We start from the raw sequence: 26,824 nt of genomic DNA on the forward strand, positions 1-26,824 counted from the left end.
CTAGGGAGAATATGTAAATACGTGCTTTTAAATAACCCAATGTCTACAGAAAAGCCACTAACATGATTCAGAAATATATAATAAAGGCAAAAAGAAACATAATATATACACACACATATACATACACATACAGGGTTCACCCACACTATGAAAATGATGCTTTACAAATGCTCAGAAAAAGACTATAAGAAACACTGTACATTGAATTATTAATAGTTGGCAGTATTCGTGTGGTAGGACTACATGTAAAATTTTTTACTTTTATGCATTTTCCAAATTATGAAGGGTGCCTATTAATTTTAAAATAAAAAAATTTTGGCTGGGTGCAGTGGCTCAAGCCTGTAATCCCAGCACTTTGGGAGGCCGAGGCAGGTGGATCACGAAGTCAGGAGATTGAGACCATTCTGGCTAACATGGTGAAACCCCGTCTCTACTAAAAAAAAAAAAAAAAAAAAAAAAAAGGAAATTAGCCGGGCGTGGTGGCAGGCGCCTGTAGTCCCAGCTACTCCAGAGGCTGAGGCGGGAGAATGGCGTGAACCTGGGAAGCGGAGCTTGCAGTGAGCCGAGATTGTGCCACTGGGGGCGACAGAGCAAGACTCCGTCTCAAAAAAAAAATAATAAATAAAAAATAAAATAAAATAAAATAAAAAATTTTAAAATTAATTTTAAAACCACAAAATATCATCATTTTAATGTTGTAATAATAAAGGACTTCCCATACCCTAGCATCACATGGACACTACTGCTGTAATGAGTTCTCAAGGGTCACTATTCTAGAGTCATAGTCAGCTGAAGTGTGAGCAGAATAATTGGAAGGGTTCTGGAGACTTTGCGGACTATAGGCCTGGGACCGGAGATTCAGGCTACAGATAAAAGTAAAGACAGTCTATATATATAGACCTGCAGTTCATATGTATATTCAGTTACTGCAGTTCGTATGTATATTAAGATTTAACCAGTTAACTGCTGGTTAAAGGCTCTTAAAATACAGTTTAAGCGTGGAGATGTGATGTATTTCATGTGGGTATCTACATGTACAGAGTCAGATAGGTGGCACCCAAAGAACTGAAAGAGTGAAAAAATGAGGTTGATTAGAAAAATGACTGTCTAGGGCATGGAGAGAAGGTGCTTTTACTGCAGACATTCCCATTGACTCCACATTCACAGTTGCCTACATGTCCCTTCAGCCTTCATCCTAAGTTGTGCAGCAGCAGAGGAGAAGGGACAAGCACACGATCGGATCTACGGCAAGGTTATCCAGTGCTCAGTGGCAAAGCTGCTTTGCAAGAAGGCTGTGGGTAAGATAGTAGAAGGTAGCGTGGGGTGGAATAAACACCGAAAGCTCATATTCTGGCCAATCCAACTGTAGTCTGAAGCAGTGCAGGACCATGGAGCTATATCTTTCCTTATGCAATCCTGGGTCTGTTCCCACTCTGTTCAGCTTCTCATACAGGACCAGGTCCATAATAATTGCTGTTTTTCTTTGTACATGACAGTGTTTCCACATATACTATCTCACAGAGGCAAAGAAGCAACATGTCATATACAGAGTTAGCATTACCATCTCATAGCTCAAAGCAGAGCTCCTAGGGAGCAGAGCACACCACTGCTTAACTGATCAAAGAACCAGCAGTGAAAATTGTGGGCAGCTGCAAGAAACATCCCATTAATTATTGCTTCTTCTTTGGCACTTACTATATTTGGACGACTGAAAGACTTGACCAGTCAAAAGAAGAAACAAAGGTAGGGAGAGAAGACATGAAAGAAAATAAGAGCAGTTACTTCAAAAAGAGGAACTGGCTTGATGTGATTAGCAGTACATTAATGGTATTTTTTAAAAGTTAAATAATGATGATGTTGTAATTATGGTCAGTAGCAACTGACTTCACTAATAACACCTGTTACTGTGGTCATTTTAATGGCCTCCTGACAATTAGCCTGAACCAGGGAAACTGGTGATATTAAGCTGTTTTTGACATAATATAATATGGCTAAATCTAGTTGATACCTCCTTGTTTCTAGCCTTGTTACCTACAAACCCCTTCTCCCACATTAGAAAGCAATGAATTTGCTAGAAAAATTTCTTTGTATCATTTCTAAATAACAGCTTAAAGCTAGTAATTTGATTTAGATCATAAATTCAGATTACTAATTGTAGAAAAGACCTTAGTGTCTAGGTATGCTTATTTGTAGGAAATTCTTGATTATGAAATGAAAAGAAAGTCACACAGTAATTGGACAGAACAAGGTTAGGAAGTAAAACTCTCTCAGCCAATTTTGAGGCGCAGTGATTATAACTCTACTATTTTCACAAATAGAAACTAAGAGAATTTCACAAATGAAGAGAATTTCAGAAACCAAGAGAATAAAAATTACATCTCAGAAAGAATTTTGGTTGAAAGAGGGAAGGAAATAAAAGTCTACTCATCTACTTATGTGGTCAATGGCGCACAATGCCAACAGCTGGTTGGAGTTTGCAATACACCACCCAGGGTACTCTTGTATCAGATAAAGGTCCTGCTCCCTCAAAACCCTTGACGTTCGTTTGAAGTGAAATGGTCATGATATTCTAATTTTACTAGAACAAGATACGTTGCTGCCACCTTCCAGAAAACTGCCAGTAAATCCACAAATCCACAAAAAAATAGGATGACTCTTGGCTTTCCCAGTTCAAGATTCAGTCTAGAAAATAAAGAGAAACTTCTCAGTTAAATCTGAACACTCCTTTACCAAATACACCTCTGAGAGATTCTGAGGAAACCATTAAGAGAAGACTATATATGTACAAGAAGGCTATATATGTAAACATTGCTTTAAATCCCTGCATCATTACTTTAGTAGCAGTGTGACCTTGGTCAAGCCACTTTAGCTTTCTAAACGTCTTTATCGGAAAAGCATGGATCATATCACATCAAAATGTGTTGTGAAGATTAAATGATGAAATGCTTGTAGATCACTAACTATGGTGGTAGGTATGATCTAAAAGCTCAACAAATGAGGGCTATTAATATTGGTTCCTGAAGACAGTGGTCACATAACTATGACCTCACTTGGAAAGCTGAGTCAAGCTGGGTCAAGAGACCGATGTTTCAGGAGTAACACATTAGTAATGTAACCAGGCAAGTAGTGTACCAGGCAAGGGCATACAAGAATAGAAGCCCTAATCCTCTTTTCTCTATTCTTCAGAATAGAGCTAAAGAAAAGGAGGAAATAAAACTAACATATTTCATGGGGAACCAGCAAGTCAAAAGAGTGAAAATAAATGCAATACTTGAGGATGGACATGTGAGAAAGAAACAAATGGTAGTGTTAAATGTTAGGAAACGTATTTGCCTATCAGAGGGAAAAAGATGCAAAACAAGCTACAAAACTGTTAGCTCTGGGGTAAAAGTATGCTATCAGTTTGGGGCTGAGATTCAGGTGTTTATGTATCATACAACTTTCATAAAAGTCATTTAATCTCATTTGTAATAAAAAATGTAGCACAAACATCTCAAAAAGGATGTTTAATAAGTATGAGGTAGGCACAGGAGACTAAAAAGATTACAATGCAATTCACAAATACAGGGCAGAAGAGTTAAAACTAACAAAACTAACAAACTCAACATCCAAAATGTTAGTACACAACTGCAAATCAAATATTAAATTTTAAGTTCAGCTGAAGAGTATGTGTAACTCACTTCTCTTAAAATAGCACAATGTATATGAAAAGCAAGAGTGAGTTTACTTTAGGTTTCTCAGTAGGTACTCAGAGTGATCTAGAATAATGATAAAGTGAACTCCCAATTTAGCGAAGAGGACATACATTTACTGTTGTGCCCTGCATCTTTATTCCACACCATTTCCACTAACAACTCTGCAAACATCCTTTCTCCACTCCACACTAAGAAAATGAAGCAAGCAGACTATTTTCATCGTTCCTGTTTGACAAAACATATGGAAACAATAATTCTACAGACATATGTACATCATAATAGGAAGCAATCCTATTTTAATGTAATTTTAAAAGAGGTTTTAAAAGGACTGAAGCTACTAAAATTACTCATCTGAAGCTTGCAAACAAGAATGCCACGTCCCTAATTTATTTAGCAGATTCATATAGTTGGGCTAGAACTTTAGGTATGACTTCTCTTATAATTCAGAGGTGAATTCTCATTCACAAGAAATAGGATTTGTACAAGTGAATCTACCCCAGACTAGAGGATAATATGCTTAAGTCAATCATATTTGGCTAATTTCTTTTTTCTTCACATGGTTATTTTTGTCTTTATTTTGTTTGCCCGTAGAAGAGAACAAACATTAAAACTGGCTCTAAAGTTATAATTTTATACATTGTGTTGAAAGTACAGCACAAAACATTTAATTTCTTTAAATTTTTTTCCCTGCCAAAAAATGATTAGTTTTAACTGCTTTCGTTAAAACACAAGCATGCAGAAATGGGGAAAGAGGAGGTTCTTTCAGGAAAAACACTGAAAAAAAAATAAGATTTCATCTGGCCTTCCCATCATCACTTGAAGAATTGTTTGGTAGTTAGATCATCAGGAAATAAAACAGTATCCTCTGAGGACCCCTACTCATTACAAAGAGGAAAGAGACAGTTTGAAGTCTAAATTACCCCCAGAGATGTCTCCACAAAACCCCACACTTCTCCTTTTCCTCTCCCGCCTACCCCCAGCAACCAAAAAAAAGTATAATGAATTTACAAAAGTTTACATAAGAATAACAGGATGTGTATTGAAGTCCCTGGAGCAGTAACAGCTTTAGGGACCCAGAGGGAGAAAAGTTACAAGCAGATCGACCCTGCCTCCCAATGACTTGGTTAGCACTACAGGCGGGCGCCGGCGTCCCGGCCCACCGCTCATTCCCTCCGGTGGGAGCCGGGAACCACGGTCCATTCACACGGCCGGAACGTCCGCAGGAGTCGGGCGCGTTGCTGCGCTGCGGCGGCCGCGGGTCTCGCGGTCACCGGCGCCCCCGCCGACCGCACCGCACACGCGGAGCGCCTTATAAGGCGGAGCAGTGACGTAAGGCCCATAGGCCGGGCGCGCTCTGCGCCCCGCTCGCATTGTTCGGGCGACTCCTGGAGCGCGCACAGCCGGCTCGCAGCGCGGCACCACAGCGGCCCGGCCAGGCCCCCGCCCGCCCCGGCGCAGGCAGCTCAGGTAAGCCCGGGAGAACAACTCCGCTCCACCAAGGGGCACTGCTGTCAGAGAGCCAGGTAGCAAGTCTGTGGGTGGCTGTTAAAGCTGTCTCAGCATCACAAACTGCAGACAGGTTTCACAAAGCGCATCCAATGAATTCGAGGTTCAAAACCATTTCCAACTCACACAAAACTTGAAAGTAAAAGTTTTCTCCGGCGGAGAAAACAGATTAGAGATTTAATTTTAAATGTTGAGAGGTGGGAGCTGACTGTATTACATACGCTTTCCACGTGAGCTACACATTGAATTCTGCCCATATTGAGAAATCTTTGGGGAAAGGGTGGGGGAGACTTATATTGTATGGCAGCAACCCTATCTCTTGATCCTCTCTCTCCCCCGGACTCAAACTCGCTTGTCTTACATGAGCAGAATGCGAAAATTTGTTAGTGCCAGGTTTTCCCCTCTTTTTGTAAATGTTAATATAAGTGACTAGAAAAACATGGTTAGGAATACATCTTGGAATTAAGACGAACCTAACTTAAAAAGTAAAATCTTTTTAAACTTCAAAAAATCGTATAAATGCTATTTTGTCTTAAAAGCATATGTCAATTTGTACAAGGAAGTAACTATCATAGTTTTGAGTTCCAACTTTCTGCTTCAAGTGCAGATACTGGAAAAATGACAAACCTCACAGTTATTTCTAGAGTAATATTTTGGATAGTAGTATATAGTAGTATATTATGTAAAAAATGCCAATTTAAAAGGTAAAACTTATAGAATAACTGTATTAATCAGTAGCATTTTAAACCATAATTAGTTACATCTAAATCCTGAAGAGGCTATTGCTAGTAGTGAACTCTTACAGTATGATAACTGAACACTTGGCAGAAAAATCTTCATAATATTTCACTTCATTTTTTCCAACTAAAAGTCAACGGAGGAATTAAAAATAAAAGGTTATGTCAACTTTAGAACACTGGAATAGGAGATGAAAAACTGATTCATCATTCAAACCTTATCTAGTCTAAACATATATTGTAAAATAAAACGTTAACAACTGTGTGACAGAATTGTCCCTTTTAAAACAGTCTCTATGTTTTATAAGTATATACAATTCAAACTCAGAATTCACAGGCTGCCATTTATATTTACTTCAAGATATAAAAATGCTGGCATTTTAGTTGGCACTAAAATGACCATATAAGATAACTAGAGATACAGTAAAAGTTTAACAGAGGAGCAGCACACTATAACCACTGAGGTGTATGTGTGTGTCACAAATTTGTGTTTTTAATATTTAATTGTCAGTGAGAAGAAAATGTCAGATCCCAGATTTATCACTGAAACACAGCATTAAAAAAATACTCAAAATGTGGGTTATATCTGTATATTTCTAATAATTTCTATTGGAGGGTTTTTAAAAGTATATGACATTGGTGCCTATCATTTTTGCCTCATAGGAGTTTTTCTGTTTTTGCTAATTTTGTGTGGAGCAATGCAAGACTTTGGTTTTCACATTTTAAAAGAAAAATTGTATGTTATTTGGCCTGAGGATAGGCTACATAAACTGCAGGTTAGTACTGAGAAGTAGGATTTTCCACAAACTATTATTTCTAACCGAGGGAAGCCTACCATAATGAGAAGCGCGGGGCCAACACCCATGTCACCGTGGAGAAGTACAGAATATGCAATGGAAGAGCTGTTTATTTGATATAAGCAGTAATTGGAAACTGAAAAATTCCTGCGTTGGAAAAAAGATATTCTGCTCTTCTGAATCTAACAGAGGAAAAGACAAACAGAAACCATCAATTATTGTTCCAGCTATACCCAGGGTACCATCTGTACCATAAACTATAACTCAACTGTTGAAAATCGTAACTTCCATCAAAACTCTTAACAGCTGTGTTTCCAGTGTCTGCCTTTTATTTTTTTAAAGCAGGCAAGCATCCATTTTTAAAAATTTAAAAATAACACTTTTTAATATTTCACACTTTTTCCCATTTATTAAAGCATGGTTCAAAGAACAATCGCATATTAAGACCTCTTTTAAAACTGAAAGCTAAGTATGATTTATCATGGATACATTATCTCACAGTGGGCTCTTTGGGTGAGCATTTCTTAGTCCTTGGGACAATCTGTATGATGGAAAAATGTTTTTGATAGAATGAATGTGAATTTCTACACTTCCAAATAAAGCACATAATAATTTTACGCTTAGTAAGTTCATTTGCCCTTTTGTGGTGTTTAACCTTAACTGTTAAGCCCCGGTATTTTTGTGCTACTTTCCTAATGCTGTGATGGAGACTATAGTAACAGCCAGTATGAAAACACAAATCAAGCCTTGACTTAACTTTCCAGTTCTCTTGCAGTTCCCATTAATTTGCCTTCTCAAAAGGCTGTAAATTTTGTTTAAGGGTTCTCTGCTGTACCTTCCCCTCCAAAAAAGTGCCTTTGGTAATAAATGCATTTTGAGATTTAAGAAAAAAAGTGAAAATGTAGGAGGAAGAATAAGATTCCAATAATTCTTCCTAGGTCATGTTCTGTCCATGTCTAGTGCTTCAGGGCAAAGTGAACATTTTACAAGGTGAATAGAAAAAAAAAAAAAAAAAATACAGCCTCTCCTATTTAAAGGAAAAAGGAAGGGGGGCAAGAAGAGAACTGTTTATAAAAGACTGGATATTGTGGATGTAAAGCAATATTGGTCTCAACCTGCTTCAGGAACTGAAATGGCCCCATCTGTTGTTCACAGAGCCTGTCATCTTTGAAAAAATCTAATACACCCTACCTTATCTGTTGGACATATTAATTTTACATGATTTTTAAGGTCCATTTAATTTGTATTTGACTATGAATTCAGCTTCAATTTAAACTGATTGTTTAGTTTCTGTAAATTATATTTAAATAAGGATTTAAAGATGGAGAGACACCGCATATGCAGCCAGCATCACAAACCTTCAAAGCAGTATTTCTGTGGTTGCTGCTGTCATCACTACAGCATTTTCTAGCCACCGATCAAGTCACATATGCTTAAAGTGTGCTGCAATGACTTTTAGAACCTCCTCTGGCTGGCTGATCATTTTCTACTTAAAATGAGGTGGGACATTCATGTTTTGAATCACTTTGTTAGGTGCACTAATTCCTAGCAGATTATCACCAACACTTATAAGCCCTTGCACATCCCTCTTTTTTTAAAAAAAAAAAAAGAGTGAGATTCTCCTTGACCTTCATCTGCACTAACATCGTCTCTGCCTGAGAAAGCTGGGCAAACAAAGATGGGAAGGCTCGCCAAGGAAAGTCCCTTGTTTCTTTTTCAGATATGAGAGAAACACTCCCTCTTCATGCTTGTTCTCTGAGATGCTTTAGCAGATTAAGATAGGACAGCAGCAGTTTTAAGTCTGAGCCCAAGAACGAGAACACATTAGCAGTATTCTTTTTCCAGTCTGACCATCCTCACATTTCTATGCTCTACTGGCTCCAAAATGTGATTAATTGTTAAGTATAGATTTTTTTTTTTTAACAAGCTTAGGGAATGATGTGTTTGTGGGGGCAGGCGGGGGAGCAGTAGGGAGGCAAGTAGAGTAGATAGGAAAGTGTATGATTGGGACAAACAGGATGCAGACATACCTCAACTCCTTGTGTCTGTTTATGATAACTACTTATTCTAGCCTAAAGGAGTTATTATCAGCAAAAGAGAGCATATATTACATCAAAACAGCAAACATTCAACTATGAATTTGAGAAGTACCTTGATAAGGTACTTTACTATATGGAAAATGGGATACCCCAGGCCCCAGAGTCACACACACACACACAGAGTCCTGGCACAGAATATACACAGAATTTTACAGCTGGAAGGGGCAATGGAGGTCATCTGATCCAAATGCCTCCCTTTACAGAAGAAACTGATGTCCACAGTGTGACTTGCCCCAGAGACACAGCTATGCAGAAGTAGGGCCAGGGCTCCCTGCATTCTTGGGCTACAGCTCACCAGTAGTTTTTCCTTAATTAATGCTAGGAAGAGAGGAGAACAGAAGCCCCAGAAAAAGCCTCCGTACTGTAGGTGTTAATTTAGATATAAAATCCATTAAAAAAAGAAAGTAGAAAGGTTCAAAGTTCTTAAGTATAAGCAATAAAAAAGCAAAGGATAAGGAAGCATTGTGAAAATCAATACAATTTAATCAGGCTACAACAGAAGGGAGGTGATAAAGGGAGGAAAGAGAAAACAAAAAATAAGTGTATTTAAAGGTCCTCCGGCTGGCAAATCCCACTCTCTACTTGGAAGGTGAGAGGTGCCTTGGAAAGACTCTGTACTCTGTGGTCAAAGACATTTAGGTCTGAACCACTAACTTGACAAATCACCTTCTATTACTATCTTACAGCTAAGCATTTTGCATTCCTCAGATGTCCCCAGTTAGCAGGATCCCTTTCAAAATTCAAAGTGACTCAGTGCCTTCAAAACAACCTCCCCAAAAACTGCAGAGGAAGTCACCTATAAAGGCTATAAGCTCCTGGTGATACCTACCCTGCTTTATTTTCCTTCAAACTGTGCACTGTGATGTGACATTAAATTAGTCATTAATGATTTATTTGCTTATTTTCTGTCTCTTGGACTATAAACTCATTCAGGGTCAGTTTTACAACCAGCTTTACCTCCAGTGCCTAGGAAGGTACCCAGGTACAATTAGTAGGTGTGTTGCTGGGACAAAAAAGGTGTTGGATAAATATACGAACATATTACAACCTAGAAGCTGCGTATTTGATACCAAAAAAAAAAAAAAAGTGTTTCTGCAAACAATGGGCTGTGGAGGGCCCCTTCTTCTAGATTTTGTTTAGGAGCCGAAAACAAATCTCAGCCACTACTTAAAGCAACCATAGGGAAGTGACTTACAGAAATCAGTTAGGCTCAGGTTAAGTCAAGGCAGTGACTTAACTAGAAACCAAGTTAGGCTCAGGTTAAGTCAGAAAAACCAGAAACCAAGTTAGGCTCAGATTAAGTCAAGGCAGTGAAATCTGCTTTGTACGGCAGTATGTGTTACATAGGTAGACTAAGTCAGATGCTTTTCTGCCCACCTTCATCTACCTCAGTTTAACTCCCTCCCCAATAAGATAAGACTTTGTATACATGGTGAAGGAGTACCAGGTGAGTCACCCTGGGGCATGGAATGGCCTTCAAGCAAAATATGGAAGAACACAGTGCAGTGGTTAATGAAGGGTGGACTCTTCTGAATTTCTCTAATCTCTGTGCTTCAGGTGAAGATGCATTTATGGGGCACAAATGGCTTATCTTTGCCATGCAGCAGACTGCCTTTCCCAAGCATGTACCTAATTCCAAAGTTTCTGTGGGTAACCCAGTGTATCTCCCAGATTTTACAGAAGAGTGATTTTTCTTTAATTTCAAAGTTAGATTACTCCAGTGTCAACCTGTGAAGCTAGCCTAGGGCTTGTAATTCTCCTCAGCAGTAGCAAACATTTACTGAGCTAAGCACAAGGCATGACAACAGGCCCAGCAACTAAGTTCACCACACACCATACCGTGTCACTAACCCAGCTATAGCTACTAGCATGGACTGGTACCACATTAATGACAAGGACTAAGATCACTAGCAGCTCTTGGACAACAACTTCAATTATGGTCCCATCCCTGCTCTTTTTTAACGGACTGGTAATGCAATGCGGGTAAGAGAGATCAGCTACACATAAAAACTAAGTAAAGATAAACAGTGTGGGAGAGTGCTTATAAAAACTTCAACAGAATATAGTCAATGGCCAACCTTGCTGAATAGTGACACTGAACTGACATGGATGAATGTTGGTGTCTCAATGGTGAGACTAAAAGAGTAAGAATAATGGGTCGATAAATCAGAGTTCTACTCTTAGCTCTGCTATCCATTTAATGGGTGAGACTCCTGCTCCCTTGGTTTCTACAAACTACAAAAAAGGGAACAATGTCATCCACCCCAAGTATTTCTCAGTTCCCAATAAAGATTGAATAATGAGCAATAACCCCCATGGGAACTCTGATCAAGTAGAGAAGAGACAATATAAAAATACAAGCTACTGATTATATCACTACAGAGACAAATTAGCTGAAGAAAATGAGGGTAATTTGAGGAGAAGAGTCCACATGTAAATGGAGAAAAGATGAACATGGCTGTAGCACTTGGGCTTGTGAGAGCTCCAAATCACTGTATCTAGAGCAGCCTCAAAGATAAGGTCAGTCCTCTAAGATGGGCTCCCCTGACAGAAGCAAATCTGCCAGATTTATTGTGTCTCATGGCCCACCAGTCCTGGAACAAAAGTTTAAAGGTGAAATAAGTTTTTCTCTTTCCTTTTAAAATTCATTTTTATGTGAATCAAAACAAAAACAAATCTCTGAGCAGAGATCATAAGTGGAATGTAAAACATCACATTTGGGCTGGCAAGACTTAAGTGTCTGCCTGTTAAATTTGAAGAAAAGGAAGGAGTTGCTTGGTCTAGGAGCCTAGGGAGAACATGAGAAAGTTGCTGGTTTCTTGCTGAAGACAAACACCCATGCAGTGAGATACTGTGGAAGTCCCTTAGTCTTAACTTGTTAGTCTGTTAATTGGGCATGGCAGAAGAAGTGAATTACTCTGTGGAATTTTGTGAAAATGAATCCACTCCTGCTAAAAGGAAGATTATCTACTTTTCAAACACTCATGTTATTAAAATAAATACATTATGTTTGAAGTTGCATATTATTCTTGAGGCTTTCAAATAAAAGTGACAGTAACTTTGTCAAGTAATTTGGGGCTCCCCCAAATTCTGCCCCATAAGATTATTTTTACAGTTCAATAAAATTCATTAGGCTGAACACAGATGCAAAGAATCACAGGCAGAGTTAAGATTCTCTGGCCAATTTCCCCCATCTGGACTTTAATTAAATTTGTCTCCAAGTGAATTCTTCACTTCACCAAATGGTTCTCCTTCCAGAAGTGACAAGAACAAGAGGAACAAAACTCTACTTGTCCATCTTCCATTCTAATAACAAGTAATTCTGAGAACTTTAGGTACCACTCAGCCTAAGGGATGGTTCTACTCCCCTAGGAAGTGGTTCTTTTTACCTCTCAGTCATTTGGTTAAGTATGTACAGAGTTCAAACCCATATGAGGGATACAGAGATATCATTCCTTTAAGGAGTTTACAGTTGGCTTAACGGCAAAAGTAATGTACTGAAACAAATTAGAAAGCAGTACAAAATAATATAGACTATTTAGGTAATAAAGCTGTAAGGGCTGTGGGGACTTAGAAAAGGAAAATCAGCCAGGGTTAGACAAGTTCAGAAACACTCATGGAAAAGATGGGAACTGAAATGTAAATGGAGATGACTGAATGCAGCATTCCAAAAAAGATGGCAGACTTATTCTTCAGAAGTCTACTATGAAAGGACAACCTGAGGCTAAAAGAGAAATAAGGTTTGTGCCAAGATCAGAATACCCAGCCCATTATTTAGCCTTCAGAACAACCTGGACTTACACAGAAAGGAAGGCAGCTTAAGGTAACATCAATTTAACCTGAAGCTTAAATGTGATGAAGCAGTTGGTACAGTGCCAGACCCATAGCAGATACTGTTACTCTTCTAGTTATGCCAGTCTATCCTTAGGGATGATGCTCCTTCATCATCTGGTGCTGCCAGACTGACATATAGGGACTGTCTCAGGCCAAAGAGGAGGTGCTTTGTAGGATGCAGTCATGAAGAATTCTTGTTCTCAGACACCCAGCTGTGAAGTGGAGTAAAGGATTAAGCTTGTTGAAGATCTGTCTCTAGAGTGCCTAACCTTAGCCACTCTTTACAGAGAGGTTACCCTTTACCTTGATTTCCCTGCTTACAAGGCAGTCCCCCCTATCAGAAACCCACAAGAACTTTCCTAAAAATGTCTTACTCATCTGAAGTAAGAAACAACTTCCTGAACAGGTAAAGGACCAAAGAGAGCTGGTGACTACAAAAGGCTTAAAAGCTAGTTTGGAATCTCCCTGTTTTACCATGCACCCACAAAAAACAAATCTGTAAGACATATCTTACAATTTGGGCTAAATGGCTTATATCAGATCCTAGCCACAAACAATAGAGTCCCTTTTGAAATTAACAATGTAAATACTTTTTGTCCAGGTGTTAATTTTTCAGTTTAATTGTCCTTTCAGTTTAGTATAACATTTTAAGTACTTATTTGCTTTTACAGCATACTTACAACTTGTGAACTACAACCGATGCAAATAAACTTGAATCCCATGGAATTCCAATTACAGTTTTCCATTCTTTTGAACCATTGAGACTTGATGAGCCATAAAATCTCTTGACATGTGAATCTGTATACGGTGTTATATAGGAAAGAAGGGAGAAAAGGACTTTAAAGGTTGTTGGGAGTATTTATTTTGTGGAACTGAGATTTGAAGATTGCCAAAGGCTTTGTAGACCTTAGAGTCAAAATTGCACTGCTCTCCCCATGTTGCAGCTAAGGTGACAAGCAGATGAGGCACGGTCAGATAGTTAAGTCACTAGCAGATTGTGGTCCAAGATTTCCTGGCCATCAGATATGTGGCTTTTCAAATGTTTAACACCTGAGGTTCTGCTTTCTTTGTTTGTAGCTGTGAATTAGTAAACTTTAAAAAATGATGAATAGTGAAGCCAGAGATTTTTTCAAAAACCCTTTTTTTTTCAGCTACTCAAACCTGAGATAGTTTGCTTTCTCTTAAAATCCAAATCACAAGGTAAGATATGGTCAGGGCAATCATGGATGGTATTCAAATAGCACACACATGAGGTATACTATAGCCATTTCTTTAACTGCCACAAACAACATTTCTCACATAAACTAAATGTAGGAAACTCCTCCTTAGGGACAGCATAAGCAGCAGACCCAGGGCCAAGAGAAGTGGGGTATAAAGTCATTGCTCTCACCTCTAGCAGATATGCTGTTGACCACTGTCATTATTTTGATGGAATTACTCCTTGCTATGCAAGCTTAATATCCTCTAAAACACGTTCATCTTAAAAGAACCCAACTTACAGGAAAGGAAGTACGATCAGACTGTTTATGCATTCTGTCTTCTCAGTATTCAGAACTTGCTGAAAAGGAAAACATAACCCAAATGCTCTGGACTTACAGTCAAGGGAAAATTAAACAAGGCTCAGATAACCAAAATAATTTTAATTTGTACAAAGCATGCAAGAGGACAAGCAAAACAGAGACCACAAGAAAAATGGTCATTCATGTTCCAGCAGATTACAGAATAAAAACTTTTCCACCTGTCTGTAATTAGAGATCGCATAGGGCCCAAACTCCAGCTTTAAAAATATCATGGACGAGATTTAAACCAATCATCCGCAGGAACTAGGAAGAGTGAGTAAAGGTAGAAGTAGGATGCTCACTGTGGCTCATGATCTAATTGTTTGCTCAGCAGGAAGCCAAGCCACACATTAACCTTCATCCTCTAACTGCCTGAACCTCTAAGTACTCTTAAATGTATTAAATTTCCCTATTTTCCTTGTTCCTTGTTTACTGACTTATGACAGCAAAACTGGAGGACCCAAAAAAGTCCTCTAAGGATCAAAATGTTTCACATTTTATACTCTTCAGACTGCTATCTATCCTGTTTCTATGGCAAACTGTGACTTCAGTAGTCACAGTAAAACATAGGCATCTGTTGTTGTGGTTTCTAAATTTCTGAAGTTTGAATTTCCCACTAACAAGTTAGGAAACGTTTGGTTTCCCAAGCATACCACTTTAGCCACTGCCTCTGTGTAGGCAGCCAGAGTACAAGGAGGTGAAAACCAGTGAACTTATCCATTCTGGCACATGACTGGTCCCTCTTTTGGCTTTTTATTAAATATGGTGAACTCAACAACAATTAAGGTAAGAAAGCCACGTAAAAAAGGAAAGCCCTTTTTTAAAAAACAACAACAAAACAGAAGCTTAAAAAAGTTTTAACTTTTTGTTCAGAATAAGTTCTCGAAAAGGATACACGCTTTGTAATCTACTTTTTAAAAAGGAGAGAATAAAGGAAAGAAAAGCAGCCCACTGAAGAGTAAGGATTAAGAGAAGGAATCATACTAAATCCTCCAAAATACCCATATGCAATATCTAAATGAAAATAACCTGTGACCTGGGAAGAGAAAAAAGGGACTAATGGAGGTTAAAAACAAAATTTAACAGCTACATTGGAATGATTTTCTAAAGAATCATTCCTGGATTCTTTAATCTGCTAAAATACAAAAGGATCATTGAAATACAAATGGACTGTGAGCAATAAAAAAATATATTCTTAATAAAATACATACACACATATTTCTAAGGAGATATATATATACAGTATTATGCCCTTGAAGTCTGTCTGAGAAATGGCTGCCTGTTAAAAATATTTTCCAAGAACTTTAGGTTCCTTGAAATGTTCTATAGAAATAGTATTTATGACAAACCCACCTCCTCTGGGGAACATGAGATGTTATTACTGGCAAAGTCACAATTTTTTAAACCATCCAAAAATAATTATGAATTTATGCCAAATGACGAAACTTGCTATATTATTATAATGACTAAGAGAATATTTGCTAATGTCTCAAGATCAAGGCTCAAAGTAGCCATAAACCTACAGGAAATACTGTGACACAATACTGGATTGCTAGTGGTGGTGATTTGGGATCTTTGACAGGCAGAATATTATAACACACAAATTTCACTGGAGAGGATGGCTCATGAGATATAATGTATGAGATAGGAAGTGTGAATGTACATGTAATGGGGTGAGAAACAGGATTTGGAGTAAAATCTACACTGGCATTCTGGCTGTGCCAATTACTACCAGGACCTGTGGCAAATTAACTTTTTTGAGCCTCAGTTCTTATTTGTAAAATAAGAAGACAGTAATACCTGCCTCCTATGACTGTTTCCAGGACTAACATGGTATATGGCATATAAAAATTGTTCAACCAGCTGTTATTCGTAGACTATAGAGAGGAGGGCCTACTATATGTCTATTGCTTAGTTATACCCATACTTTCAAATATGGTACCTATTTCAAAAATAGAAGAAGTATTTTTTCAAATATTTATTGAACCCCAATTAAGTACCAGGTACTGCTCCCTACCAGAAATATAGTATTGAATAAAACAGACCAATGATTGACTAACCATTGAATAAGATGCGTGTGTGCACACATACACACACCGCTACCTGCATGAAGTTTACATTCTAGTAGGAGAGACAGTCAGTAATCAATAAATACATAAAGTATGCCAGATGGTACTAATGAGGTGAGGGGAGTCCAGTGCTCCTGGGGAGACAGCGAGCACAAAAGCACACCATGCTGTGTTCTGTTTGAGGAACAGCAAGGAAGCTGGTGAGTGGGCAGAGGAGCAGAGTGAGCAAAGAGGAGAATAGCAGAAGGGGTCAGGGAGCCAAATGGGTGGAGCAGAAAGCATGGGAATGAACAAATGAACACCAAAAACATGGTATGGGATAAGAGGAAACTCTTCTGAGGTCAACATTGTTTTGTCTGGGGTTTCTAGCATATAACCTTGTGGTTAGGTAGAAAGAACACAGACTTTGCAGCCAGTGAATTTTTATTCTGGTCTGTTACCTGTACTGTTTGGAAAATTATTTAACCTCTATAAATTTTAGTTGTTTGGTTTCTCCTCCATGTGCAAAATGAGAATAGTAATACTTACCTTATAAAGTTGCTATAAGTATTAAGTGAGATCTAGTGACACAGAGTAGCCCTTCAATATGCTTACTTCCTTCTCTTTATAAGCCAAGTCTCACACTGGGAATTGGAGTCTACACTCTAGTTCCAGTTCCGGGGCCACCATAATGATGGCCTTGCTTGGTATTTAATCTGCCTGGGCCTCAGTTTTTCAACTAAGAAAATAAATGCAGGTGCTATACACAGACATTATAAAGACAGAAAATAATCTTACTGTTACAATCTATCTTAATAATTTCAAAACAGCAAAAGTATATGTCTCCCATACCTCCTACATATTAATTCCATTAAAAATAGATCCTACAAAGTTTAATTTCTTTAGCATGAAGTTGTAAATATGTATTTAGCAATCACGTTTATTTTTATTCCCTTTTCCTGCCCCTGCTTAAGAACACTGATCTAATGGAAAGATCTCCAACAAATGTTTGGCTGCAAAAAACAAGATGCTGAGGAACAGTGTTTGTAAGCTACTTTTGTGTAAAAAGGGGAGAGCATAAGAATCTTTATTTATATTTGCTTATTTACTCATAAAGAAACTCTACAAGTACATAAGAGAAACTAATATCAGTGGTTACAGTTGGGGAGATAAATGATGTGGTAAGAGGAAGACTGTTCCTAGTATATCTTTTAATACACACATTTTGAAATATGTATCAAATATTTAGGAATACTAATTTAATCTAAAAATCCACAATTGAAATTTAAAGAGTTAAAAGTACACAAAATAAACTGCAAAATTAATTATCCAACAATATGAAAACCCCAAATGACCTATTTCTCAGACAACTAGGGTATCTTTCAATCTGTTGCTTTGTATTTTCTTCTGAAGAGCTCAAAAAAGCATTATAAAATATCCTTCATAGTCTTCCTGACATTTTTGGCTATGGAAACCAAGCTCAGGAATAGTATATACAGTGTACTAACCCAGTCAACCCAGCCTGACTTTGAGTCCCCAAGTACAGGAGTCCCCAACCCTAGGGCCGAAGACCAGTATACCAGTCTGAGGCCTATTATTGGGTCACATAGCAGGAGGTGAGCAGCGGGATGAGGCAGCATTACTGCCTGAACTTTGCCTCCTGTCAGATCAGCAGCAGCATTAGGTTCTCATAGGAGTGTGAACCCTATTGTTAACTGCACAGGTGAGGAATCTAGGTTGCATGCTCCGTATGAGAATCTAATGCCTGATGATCTAAAGTGGGACAATTTCTTCCCCAAACCATCCACCACCACCCTCCCCCAAGTCCATGGAAAAACTGTGTTTGACAAAACTGGTCCCTGGTGCCAAAAAGGTTGAGGGACTGCTGCCCAAGTAGACCACATCTGTAAGTATCTAAACCCAGCAGACAAAGTACATATTCACATCCAAAAAATGAAGAGCAGGAGTAAGATGAGCAGAGCATCAGTGAGGCTTTGGGAAGGTCAACTATTAGCATCCATTTTGATATGCTGGCATTTCATTGGATATTGAACATTCCCAGCATCGTTCTCTTCCAGGAAGGGAGAAGAGCTGTGGAGTAGATCTATGAGCAAAAGAGAAATGGAAGACAGTGGCTGATCCCAAATACATTTGAGTAGCAGATAATTAAGAGTTATACAGGCCAGAGACAATGAATACAAAGAATCTTAAGTCTACCCAAAAATTATGCCCTGAAATAGTGACTTCTCAACCAGACTCAATTTCTTCACAATATCTGGAGACATTCAGTAGTTGTCACAACTGAGTTGGAGATACTATGTTACTCCTGGCATTTGGTAGGTAGAGACCAGGGATGCTGCTAAACATCCTACAGTGCACAGGACAGCCCCCACAACAAAGAATTAACCAAAATGTCAACAATGCTAAGGCTGAAAAACCCTGACTTAAAATGACAATCATTATGACTAACCATGTGCATAGCTGAAAAGATCCACGAAAAGCCTTAAAATAGATCGCAATAAACATTATGTAGTCATATCTTTCATTCCAATGTGATTTGTGCTATTTTCCCCCAGCTGACCCCTACTTTAGGCCAGCACATTGTGACCGATGTGCTCATCTGTGTTGTCTCACTGTCCTACTTTTTTTTCCAATATGGCAAGCAAGTAGCACTTTTATTTTAAAAAAGTTTTATTTGATTTTTTAAATGAAAATTAGAACTATATTTAGGGCCTTCAACATGATGTTTTTATATATCTAGACATCATGGAACGGCTAAATCAAGCTAATTAACGTATTTGTTACCTTACATACTTATCATTTTTTTGTGGTGAGAACATCTAAAACCTACTCTTTTAGTACTCACCATCCTACTCCTAATGAGAACTGACATGTATTGTGCCAGGCAGTATGATAAGGACTTTTTGTATGGATTGTTTTTTATTAATCCTCAGAACAACCCTATTGTGAGGGAGGCTCTAATATTATCCCCATTCTACAGATGAAGAAAATGAGACTTGTAGGGAGGTTAAATTGCTTGCTCAAGTCACACTAGATAGAAGTTGGAAAGCCAGGATTCAACTGCAAAAACTGAACTCCAGAGTCTGAATTTCTTGCTCTGTACTGCCCTGCCCTGCCTCTCATAGTTTTCTACTGTCTCACTCCTACTGGTGCTTCGGTGCTGGAGAGTGTACATGCTGTCAGTCATTCCACCTGCCCTCTGCCACCTGTACCGTTTACTGCAATCTCTTGCTGGGGTAATAGGGAACAGGCAGTAGGGAAAACATCAGTCCTGCCTTAAAGAAGGCTACCTTGGGCAAACAGACGAGATACAGAAGAACGTAGATCACAGAGTACAAAATCAACTGCAGAGAGAGGGAAGAAGGAATGGAGACAATGAGACATAATGAAAGTGTTAGGAACCTGAGGACAAGCCCAGGAGCACCATCACCAGGTTACATGTAAAGGCAGCTCTGCATGCCATGAACCAGGAGGCACTTTCAGGAATATACATACATCTGTGATAATACAAGGCATCACATGCTGAGTGGCTTTTTGAATGCTTCTCCCTAGAGGGACAGGGCAGCCAGGGGAAGGCATCATGGCTGTAGAAGGCCCAGGTAGGCTTTGGAGGATTAAGGGACATCTACCTGAAACTGTTAGTCTGACAAAGACCTAAAGTCTTAGTCTGTTGGAAGACAGGCAGTTTTTTTTGGGAGGGTGGGGGGTGTATTAGCAATCAAAATGGAAAGTATGGAAAACAAGAAACTTTGATTTAAGGAAGCTTTTCTAAATACGCAAGAACCCCAATTCAGAGTGGTGGTGGGAGGCGACGGAAGGGGGGAACAAAAAGAAAAGTGAGAAAAATGAGTGGGCTTTCTATTTAGCACAGCAGTGTATTCACAGTAATTAAGTTTTTAAAAGTTCCTTCTTGATAGATATCATCTGAGTAAATGGCATAAAGAAAAATTCATTTGAGTAGGTATTTTTAATAAGAAAAATTAAAACAGTGATAGGAGAGGCACAATATTCATGGTATTAAATGAACATCCATTGTCCAAAGGCTCTTACTAGAAAGCTCCCTAACAATACAGTATTGCAGAAGTCAAAACACATTATTTAGGTGATAATTACCCTGGTACAGATTTACATGTGCTGTACTTGTTGTCACTCCCCTGTCAGTTCAATTTCTTCTTCCAGGCCTAGCCTGAGCACCTTTTCAAGTCTCTACCTGGCCCTTTCACAGGGGCATGGACAGTGTCTTTTCTAGCCCAGATTTATGGGCACCTCCTTTGTTCTCAAGATGAAAATATTCTCCTTTTAGCTGCCTAACTACCCAAGCTCTGTGCCTATGGACTCTCAGACTGGCCTTTTATTGGTTCTGGAACCTCACCTTTCGGAGACCCTTTTTCTCAGTTACTTTGCTCCTTTTTCTGCTCTTAAAAGAGTGAGACTTGCCCCAATTCCAGTCCTTGTGCTCAATTTGAGGATTTCAGTAACTCTTTTTTTAGAATCCTGCTTCTCTGCTAAAAGCTCCCAAGCTCCTTATAAGTAATGGGTCATTTGACTATTTGCATCTTATTTCACTTCTCCTGACCTCTGGGGAGCCTAGTAAGATTAATAGTTCAGGTGATGAAGAGTCCTGACTAACAGTGTCCCATTTTTACCATATATTCCTCTGACACCAAGCTAAAGCTTCATCTGTAACTTCATGCCCTAATTCTTCTTTCACAATGAAGGAAAATAGTATTAACCCAAATTGCTGGGTCTGGACCCATTTATAGTGTCTCTAAAGGATCTCAATGATGATGACAGGATCTTCAGTAACAAGGACATAAAGCAGACACAGATGTACACTCATTCAACTAGCAGATGCCAAAAAAAGTGTTACTGTTCTACTGATCTTGCTGACCAAGTCAAATGAATTGTACATTACATTATGGCTATGGTATGCTGTAGCTGTAATTTTTAGAAAACCTTTGACTTGTGAGAGAAATAAAAGGAAGCAGCATACACAGAATAAAAAAGACTGGTCATAGCTATTTTTATGAGTGCTCCTAAAATTTAGACTAAACAGTGAAAAGTCCCATTGAAAAAGCAGGGAGGAAAGCAAGGAAACATAAATTATAGGCCTAATTACCAAAATCTATCTCAAATAAAGAAGCTTTCCAATAAATTCCATGTAATTACTCTACAAACTGCTAGAAATCCATGGTTATTTGACCATGAACACAGCTGCTATCAATGCAACACAATTAAAATTATGTATTAGACAAGAATTGCTAAAAGATAAAATGGGATATAATCATAACCAGGCTATCAAAGTCTAGCTGTGAGAGCAGATATAAAAATAAATAAAGGAGTGTGATGTATGCAGTTTCTGTTTAGTAATCAACATATAAATCAGGAAGAAAAAGTAATGTATTCAACTAGCTCTGGAATAATGAGAACAAATACAGGAATTTAAGCCCATCAAAATGAAGTTACATACTTAGGACTAGGGTGACTGTTACACTGTTTCAAACATCTTAAGACCAAACCAGCTTTGGTTGTTACTGGGAGAATACTGTAAGTTATGATCAGGTTGATCTGTGCAAGAATACAGGCAAGTTTGGGGGAAAAAAGAACTGACAACAAGTACGGTGCCTAGAACATAGTAGCTGTCACTGTATTTGTCTCATCAAGGTCTGAAATGAATTAAATGTCAGCTGACCTGCATAGCACTATGGATGGAACCATTTATAAAAACCAGGCAACTTAGTGGTTTCCATACCCTTATTTCAAATTGGGGTTTCAAACAAAACACAATGTCTTATGAAAACGGTTTTGTCATTTAGGACTTTTCTATGGACTGGGAGACAGAAAATTTGAAGGCAGAGAATCTCCCATCTATGTTTGATGGTTAGCAAATGACTGGCTTTATTAATGATGGAAACATCAAAGCAGTGACTAAGCCAGTGAATTTGGGGGCTTCATCAGGATGAAGCAAAAGGCTGACCAGCCTGAAGAAGCACATGGTGACAGCCCAAACCAGATGCTTTTCCAGAGAAAGACAAATTTGCCACTTATGTTTCAACTGTCTATCCTCTGGAGTAATGGTTCTTAAAGTGTGGCCCCCTATGAGAGTGAAAAAGATATCTTCACAATAACACAACCTTTTTCTGTCTCATTCTCTCAGAAGTGTATATGGAGTTTTCCAGAGGCTCCATGATGTATGATGATATTTCTCTGACAGCTAATGGAATGTGTGAAACAGATCTGAGCCAGACATTAGTTGCAAAAAATGTAAAACAATGCAACTCTTCTCACTAAATAATTTTGTTTGTAAAAGTATTTTTTCATAAAAATATGTTATTTAAATTAACAGATGATGGATTTATTATTTATTATTTTTAACAAATGATTTTTTTTTAATTTTATTTTTGAGACAGAGTCTCACTCTGTCGCCCAGGCTGGAGTGCAGTGGTGTGATCTCAGCTCACTGCAACCTCTGCCTCCTGGGTTCAAGCGATTCTCCTGCCTCAGCCTCCCAAGTAGCTAGGACTACAGGCGCGTGCCACCATGCCTAGCTAATTTTTTGTATTTTTAGTAGAGATGGGATTTCACCATGTTAGTAGCCAGGATGGTCTTGATCTCCTGACCTTGTGATCCACCTTCCTCGGCCTCCCAAAGTGCTGGGACTACAGGCGTGAGCACGAATGAGTATTTTTAAAATCTTAGTTCAAATTTCTAATACAGTAAAGAGATAGATAAAGCCCATACACTCAAAAGCTCTTTAGGGTCCTCAAAATTTTTTGAGTGTAAAGAGGTCATGAGACCTAAAACGTTGAGAACCACTGCTCTGAAGCCTTTACTGAATTCTACTGGAACTGTCTCCTCATTCTTTCCTAATAGCCTATAAACACTTTGAAAACAGGATCTTGTATCCCCTGTTCATCTCAGGATAGCCTTAGTATTAATGATAGTCTTTGCTGTTTGTATATTAAATGAACAAAAGTCTTGCCACATTCATAACATCAAAAACATTAAATTCAAGATTTACATAGTGAATACAGTGAAAAATTGGTTTCCTTAAAGTGATAGATGAGAAGCTAAGCTGACTCTGAAGTTATTCTCTATTTACAGGCTGATTTCTGGAACTAATAGGAACAATACAGTACCATTAATGGCTTGTGGAATTGGTTTTATTGCTTGATGATCACCCTAAGTTTATTTCTATGGACCAAGCATCTGGAAAACTGCAAAACGATCTGCGAAAACAGAAACATAATTGATGTTTTAGGGTGGTCAGATTATAGATATTTCTTTTCCACTGTCACTGCTGTTGATATAATGTTGCTTATGTAATAAACAAACATATTCGTCCAGTAGATCTCTGGACTCTGAGGAAGACATAAAATAGTCACTCCTTTGTTAGCAGAGTTGATACAGCCAAAGGAGACTGATGGGCTAGGATGTGGACATCCTAGCCAGGGTTAGTTTACCACCTAACCCTGTTCTCCTCAAACAAACAAGCACATACAGTTCTAATGCAGGGATCTGAAGAAAGGAAAAAAGGACCTGTTCCGACAGTCTTGATTCTTTCTAGAGGCTCTGTAGCTATGAAATAGAGAAAATAATGTTCTTGGAGAACACTGATGGGAAACCCACTCATACCTCATTTTCTTAAATGCCTAAAAACATGTACATGGTAAATATTAGAGCATTTTCTTAAAAAATGAATAAAACTACTTAGGACAGTGCTACAGTATTTTTCACAAAAGGGAGTATTTGTTCATTCTTTAATTTATTCAAAAGATATTCATGTGGCTCCCTCTACATGTAAGGGCTTTGTGGTAGACACTGTAGGACACACAAATGAATCACTGATACTCACCCTGTTCTCAAGAAGTCTGTATTTTAGTAGGGTTGACTGTAATGTACAAAAATAACAAAATCAAAAACGGTAAGAATTATAATATAAATTATGGGCATGACTGGTGTTATAGCATTTAGACATACCATGTGTTTCATATGTGTATTATATGCTGCATTATTACTGACACTCAGTGTCTCACAGAGGAGATAAAATGTAGGTGCACGTCTGTGCTGACATATGTGTCTGCAAATAAAAACTGAAAAAACCCTCTGAGTGTATCATCTGTAACGAAGAACCAGAATTATGGTTAGTACCAAAGAATACTGAAGATGACATGTGATGTTTCTGAAAAAACAAGGAACTGGTATTGCACATAATAATAGTGATAAACCACAGTAAGTTATAACAATTCTGAGCCATAATAAAAACTCTAAGGAAAAGCTGTAATAAGATACTGCTTTAAGCCAGTTTGGATTTAATTACCTCACTTTTGTGTCCATAAAACCAGCTTCCAAAACCCGTTTTTATTGGCGAGGATTCAATGAATGTTCCTATAATGCTGTGGTGTCAGTACTAGAACATGAATATGAGTACTCCAAGACAGTAGTCTTTTAAACTGGGGTACATGTACCCCTGAGGGTACATAAAGACTTCCTATGGGTACAGGCATGGAGAGATTTAAGGGATCAACGTCTGTGTCCACCATTCATACATATACTCTTTGTGTTCTATGAGTTCTTCTTTTCCAACAACATTTTCAAAACAAACTTCTTAGCAAATTCTTATCAAGTGGCTCTTCCTGGGTTGGAAACCCCTCTGGGGCATCAGACAAAGGGATGACTATAGAAAGCTTTAATCCTGAGAGTCCTATGAGAAAAGAGCAGAGCAGAGCAGCAAGAGCAGCAGCAGCAACAGGTTCAGAACCAAACAATGGATGAAGCAGTGCCTTGTTTCTTCATCTGGGGACAATGCAGGGCAAGTCCTCATGCCTTATCTTTTAGAAATGAGATGGGTACCAGAGGGATGTGTATTTACACATTTCGTTAGGTTGAAAAATGAAGTCAGACTTTTCCTGAATGACTGGTTTGGCTGTCCAATTTGTTAATGAGGACTTTCAGATTAGATGGCAAATGTTAAAATATATCCTTTTACAACTATTTAAACATTGAATGAAAAAATCTAGATGCTAGTTAAAAAATGTGAAAAGAAGTACTTAGTTCTTCAACATTCTTTTAGCAGATACAAGAACAAACATTTAAAAACTCCTGCTCTGAGAGATACACACTTTTTAAAAAGAATACAAACGCAATGATAAGTAAGATTTTTTAAGCTGATAGTTCTCCATTCAGAGTGTTCTTGATAAAAATCCTTGTGTGTGGACCAGCCCTATGCAATGGTTTGTGTTCTTTGCAATGTAATGTGGGGAAATAGCACAGTAGCACAGCCTTGCTCCTTCTTGACCTTTCTGAGCCTCAATTTTCACAGCTGTAAAATGGAGATAATCCCAAACCCTGTAAATTTATCATGAGAATTAGAACTGACAGATGTACAGACTCAGCTCAGTGCTTGGCAACACATCACTGGCACTAAGTAAAGAATGGCAGCTATTATATAGTCTCCTATATTTTAGTCTTTGTGCTTGTGAGAAAAAACACAAATTGGAGCTAAAATCATTTAGTGCTCTTTTTGCATGAAAATGTAGCTACTGACCCACCAACTATGGTATGCATTTCGAGTCATTTTGTTCCCCAGAAATGTGGGGAACAGATTTTAGTTAATTTAGTCATATTCTCTCACCTGATATCTTCTTTGAAAAAAATGGGTGGTCATGTAGGTCAGGAATACAGCCTGTGGTACTGCAGATTGGGTATAAATCAATAACAAACAACAATTGGCAGAGTTAATACTCAAACAGTATCCCATTTCCAGGAAACATCTGACATGTAAATGGTAAAGCCTTGTTACCCACAGTCAGTCTGAGGGCCAGCAGACTTGGCATCATCTGAGTTTGTTATAATGCAAATTGTGAGGCCCACCCCAGACCTACTGAAATGGAGTCTGCAGTTTAACAAGATTCCTATGTGATTCAAATGCACTTAACACTGTGAGAAGCACTGGTAAAGAATAGGCCACTAGCAGGGAAGATCAAATCACCAAGTGTACGTGTAATTTAGGTGGGAGCTCTCTGTTGCACCTGTTTAATTAAAGCTGAGTAAGGCAAAATGATGGAGTCCAGCTTCTACTGACAGACTGACATACACACATGCCACAAACATACACATGCACAGATCAGTAGTTCTCAATTGGAGGTGACTGCCCCCAAGGAGACATCTGGCAATGTCTGGAAACATTCTTAATTCACAACAAAGGGATGCCGCTAAACATCCTGTAGTGCACAAGAAGACCTCCACAATGAAAAAATTATCTGGCCCCAAATATCAATAATGCTGAAGATGGAGAAACCCTAACATAGGTTATTCCTGCATAAAGGCACCTAAACTGTAACTATTAATGGAAAAAGGAGTCATAATTTGACTACACAGCTTTTAGGGAATGAATTTTAGATCTGCAGAGTTCTGCACCTCAAGATCTATGCTACTTTGAAGATTATAAAAACCCTGGTTAAAAGCAATCAAAATCATTTATCTGCTTTGGCTAACAAACCTAGAGTTCATGATAACCTGCATTAGC

At 38.4% G+C, this 26,824-nt stretch overlaps 2 protein-coding genes across 4 annotated transcripts in view; one reads left to right on the forward strand and one right to left on the reverse strand.

The window, feature by feature from the left end:
* Nucleotides 1–26,824, reverse strand: part of CMSS1 (cms1 ribosomal small subunit homolog (yeast)) — a 397,344-nt gene that overhangs the window by 333,466 nt on the left and 37,054 nt on the right. The gene's annotated exons all lie outside the window — the stretch shown is intronic.
* The window catches only part of FILIP1L (filamin A interacting protein 1-like), a 310,971-nt gene that overhangs the window by 262,579 nt on the left and 21,568 nt on the right, over nt 1–26,824 (forward strand). Inside the window, exon 1 of one of the 3 annotated variants that reach the window (XM_011999905.1) lies at nt 4,888–5,162. The exons of 1 other annotated variant lie outside the window; for it this stretch is intronic. The gene's annotated coding sequence lies outside the window, so the exon portion shown is untranslated. Of the gene's footprint in view, nt 1–4,887; nt 5,163–26,824 lie in introns of those variants that run through there. One more of the 3 variants, XM_011999906.1, reaches the window with a different exon arrangement.

This window comes from Mandrillus leucophaeus, unplaced genomic scaffold, assembly GCF_000951045.1.
Source record: "Mandrillus leucophaeus isolate KB7577 unplaced genomic scaffold, Mleu.le_1.0 Scaffold608, whole genome shotgun sequence".
Taxonomy (NCBI): domain Eukaryota; kingdom Metazoa; phylum Chordata; class Mammalia; order Primates; family Cercopithecidae; genus Mandrillus; species Mandrillus leucophaeus.